The following is a 5450-nucleotide window of genomic DNA, read 5'->3' as shown; positions in this document are numbered from 1 at the left end:
TGGAGGCGTAATGGCCTAGTGATTAGGGCAGCGGACTCGCGGTCATAGGATCCCGGTTTCGATTCCCAGACCGGGCGTTCTGAGTGTTTATTGAGCGAAAACACCTAAAGCTCCACTAGGCTCCGGCAGGGGATGGTACCGAACCCTGCTGTACTCTTTCACCACAACTTTCTCTCACACTTTCTTCCTGTTTCTGTTGTGCCTGTAATTCAAAGGGCCAGCCTTGTCACACTGCGTCACGCTGAATATCCCCGAGAACTACGTTAAGGGTACACGTGCCTGGGGAGTACTCAGCCACTTGCACGTTAATTTCACGAGCAGGCTGTTCCGTTGATCGGATCAACTAGATCCCTCGACGTCGTAAGCGTCCCTGAAAACTGGGACGTATATATTGTACATATTGCTTGTAAGGGTATTGTATTTCGCTTAGCAGCTATAGTGTACTTCCGGGTGTATTAAAGTCCTACCTTGTGTTAGCAGTGCGATTCAGTGTGATAATGAATCTATCAGCGGGCAGAGAGATCTTGAACAAAGCTACGCCTCATTTAAACGTGGCATTAACGAGGAGTGGCTTTAATGATAAATGAGCATTCAGGATAGAACCCTCCACTTAACCAAATATTTTAACTTGACTTTATTTTGTGTCAAATTTCTTGATTCACCTGTATGTGTTCTTAATTGAACCGACTTACAGAGTTCTTTTCCTGCAATTAATATTTGTTGCATTTATCAATTTTACACATGCGCGTGCGCACGGGCGCGCACACACAGAGTATTTTAAAGAAATACTGCAAATATAAATGATAATTTTTCCATGTACATATTTGCAATTATATTTTCATGTGAGTTACTCTTTCTCCGGTATCATCCCTTGTCAAAACAAACAATGACCCCCCCCTCACCCTGTCATGCATTTTGAATTCAACCGTTATATGACGGATCAATATGATCGTTTCGTTTCTAACCTAACCAAGCAAAAGTGATCGATATATTTTAATATCTCCAGTGTTGGATATCTTTTAAATATCTACTGCATGATATCTACCATTTGACATAATCGCCCGAAAACCGGAATCGGGGTAACTATTTGTAATGTATCTTCAAATGTAAAATTAGAACTTCAATTTTAATAAAGAGTACACTTGCTCCTCACATTCGTTCTTGTATATTTAGACACGAACATAATCAGTCTCACGTCTATCTATCTATCTATCTATCTATCTATTCATGGATACTGAACATATGTATGTGTGTGTGTATGTGTGTGTGTATGTGTGTGTGTGTGTGTGTGTGTGTGTGTGTGTGTGTATGTGAGTACGGTATTCCTTTTAAACTCTTGAGGGATATACTTTTGTTATAAAATAATGTTATTTGCTTAAAAGTTACTAATCACTTATTTTCATATTTTTCTATTGTTTTTAATTATCTTCTGAAATTTTTAGCTCTCTTTAATGAAAAATGATTCATATCTTTACCATTTTTAGCTTCCCTATGGAATTGTATATATTTTAACATAAGTGACACTAATCATAATTCATTACACTTCTGATTGGACCATATACCAGTGGAAGGAAGAAGATTGATTATAACAGTATATCTATGTATCTTTAATTGGCTGACTCATTCTATCATGATGCAACTATTTTGCATTTAATACGCGATCTCAGCTCAGACATCTTGCCGAAGGTACAACCTAGAAATTAATAGTAAGGAACATAATAAAAGTTTAAGACGATGCACTAACTTAATATTTAGAAATTCACTGGAATTCTTAGTTTCAAACAGAAAAAAAAACCTTGCATCATCATTGCTTGGTTCTTATTTTCATAACTAACAGTTCAGAATTTGGTAAATGGTAATTCTGTAACGTCGGCAATAGAGTGGTGTACAGTATTTAAGCCCTTTTTTTTCGGATTATAAACAAGTTACTCGGGTTCTTCCGTTATGCTGTTTAAAATAGTTAAGGTCTCTCAAATGCATTACATGTTATATATATTTTATCCTAAATCATTTTCTTTTTCTTTTTGATACTTTTGTGTGTTTCCTTCAAAAGGGAGCTCACAGACGCAATCAGCATAAACACAGTACTATTAACATATATATTGTATCTTGAGGCCTTAAAGTACGCCATATTCAAAATTATGCTCAGCACAGGGCATTGTCTACCAGAAACATTTGCTATTACACTTGACTAAAAGTTTTATATTGAAAGTTAACATTTTCTATAACTATAATGTACTGTGAATGTATATAAACAGCGATGAATTCGTCATAACTAGTTTGATCTGCGGAGTTTAGGTGATTGGCTTGAAACTATGAATGTAACGATACCTTGAAGTGTATAAAATGTATAAAATTTGAAATTTAAAAGTGTATTATATTTAATAATAGATACTATATTAGATAATGTGCCAGAATAATTATGAATGATCTTATTTTACGTAGGCACAAAACCACAAGTCATTGCCTGGTGTTTTATTTTATAAACCTCACAAGGACGAAAGGCAAAGTGGTCTTTGGTAGGTTCGATCTCGCAATGTAGCGAGATAACTTTGCCAAGTAGTGTGTACAATGTGCTAATATTAAAAATTTTCCATTGAAATTAAGCGAGGGACACATTATATACTTATAGGATAGCTCACTACAACAATGAATATTCACCAGAGCTGAATCTGTGAATTCAATTTTACCTTGTGTATATTTCGAAGAATTAAGATGACCGAACTCCACGTACTTCCATCTTTCTGATTTTCATTAAGCCTTCTTTCTTTAACATGAATATATATATATATATCAAGACAACGATCTCGAATCCACAAGAGAGACAGGGACAGGCAGAAACAAGGAAATGCCCCTTGTATTTGAATACTATGCAAATATTCTTTTAAAATATTTTTCATTTATTTTTTCCAAAATTTAATTGTTTCCCATACTTAGAGTTGAAAAAGTCTCAATGACCGAAACCGGTACTGAAATGTTTTTTATAAAATTATTTTAGCATTTTCTACCTTGACTTTCTTTTTCATTTATATATCAACTCGTGTGTTCCTTTCCAGCCTTCTACACTCACACACACGCACACACATTCTAGTATTTGTTAGAAAAACTCCTATAATAACAGAAATGTAAGAGTATTGGAGTACAAATGCTTAGTGGTGTTTAGTTTTGACAATCAACGCAAAGAAAACTAGCAATTTTCGAATTTGACCGTAAATTTTATGTAATTAGTTTCAGTAATGCATTAAATATCGATTGACTCGACTATATTCCTCTCATAATAAAAATTGTCATTATGTTTGGTCGTAAGAAATTGATAGGATTCATTAAAGAAATATTAGACATTTAAGAAGAACATTCAGCCTTTGTTGAAATCCATTAATCTATATAATTCTTATCTCTTCTTTTCATTATGCAATTACGATAGTATTTGTTTCAATAGATTTAACTATTAATTTCAATGTGTGTTTATATGTTTTCTGTTTGTGTAATTATCAGATTACTGATGAAACAGGTATTTATTATTGCAACTTCAAAACATCTTTTAGTGATAAATTCTCCTTCGTTAATTTGATCTCTAGACAGCAACTTCAAATGTGTCGCTATTCCACCCGCATCCCCCATTGCTTATAAATACAATCATTTGCATATACCACCCCTCCCGGCAAATGATCGGCGCCATATTGTTTTTCTTCCGTAGTTGTACCAACAAAATGATTATTTATGATGACAAATGTGACATTAATGGTGTCCACAAATATAGTTACAACCTGACTATTATAACACATGTACTGATAAATGCATCACCAAAGACAACTTAGAAACCAATATTTACATTTATTGATAAATATAATTGCTATACTCGCCTCCAAACACACAGACAAACACTTACACACACATATACGCAATCACAAGCAGGCATTAATAAGCGTCACCTAGTAGGGCAATATAATATACATCTCCATACTCAGCCGCTGATAAATAGGCGAAGAAGAAGACGTATACACGTTTCTACTGTCGCGTTTCAAGCGATTATCATATACGCACTTGCATATGAAAGCTGGTTGTTATGAAAGCGACTCATAACTCACAATTTACTCCCATTCATTGCACCAATAATTATAAATTCAAGGAATCAAATTCATATGATATGCAATAATGACTGCATTCTGTTACAACAAAATTCTATAGCTACAGTTAAATATTCTGGTTCATAGAATTTTGTGATATATATATATATATATATATATATATATATATATATATATATATATATATATATATATATATATATATATATATATATATATATATATATGCACGTGTGTATGTATATTATATATAAATTCAAACTCTATGCCACATTCACTTCAGTATTCATTGATTAGAATCCGTGTTTAGGAAAAAACGAGAAAAAAGTTTGCAAGCTGTATCATTGGAGATAAATTTAATTACCAGGTGTCTATAATAAACTTATTAGAGACATATTTAAAAATGAATATATGCAAAGTGTTTGCACACGCAAACACGGATACATACATATACACACACATATATATATATATATATATATATATACAAACACCCCCAAATACACACATACACACACATATATATATATAAATATATATGTATATATATGTGTGTGTGTGTGTTTGCGTGTGTGTGTGTGTGTGTGTGCATGTATATGTGTGTATTTATTACTGATTTCAGCTATCAGGGTATGTGCCCATGATCCGGCACATGTATGTATGTATGTGTTATTTCTTTACTACCCACAAGGGGCTACACACAAAAGGGACAAACAAGGACAGACAAACGGATTAAATCGATTATATCGACCCCAGTGCGTAACTGGTACTTATTTAATCGACCCCGAAAGGATGAAAGGCAAAGTCGACCTCGGCGGAATTTGAACTCAGAACGTAGCGGGCAGACGAAATACCGCTAAGCATTTTGCCAGCTCGCCGCCACATGTATGTATGTGTGTATGCATGTATATATGCACGTATGTATGAATGCATGTATATATGCACGTATGTATGCATATATGTATGCATGTACGTATGCATGTATGTATCTGAGTATTTGAGTATGTAGGTGTGTCTGTGTATGTGTACATGTGTATATAACTGTGAAGGTATGTTTATGTACTGATATGTGTATCTGTTCAAGTTGTACACATGACTGTCAATCAGCCGAAGGTTGTATACACACGTACACACATGCACACGGACGCGCGTATATATATATATATATATATATATATATATATATATATATACGTGTGTGTGTGTGTGTGTGTGTGTGTGTGTGTGTGTGTGTGCGTACAACAGAAACAGGAAGAAAGAGTGAAAGAAATTTGTGGTGAAAGAAAGTTGTGGTGAAAGAGTACAGCAGGGAGCCTCGGGGTGCCTTAAATGTTTTCGGTCAATAAACACACACAACGCCCA

Source organism: Octopus bimaculoides, chromosome 8 (genome assembly GCF_001194135.2).
Source record: "Octopus bimaculoides isolate UCB-OBI-ISO-001 chromosome 8, ASM119413v2, whole genome shotgun sequence".
NCBI lineage: Eukaryota > Metazoa > Mollusca > Cephalopoda > Octopoda > Octopodidae > Octopus > Octopus bimaculoides.
Note: the sequence above shows the minus strand (reverse complement) of the source record.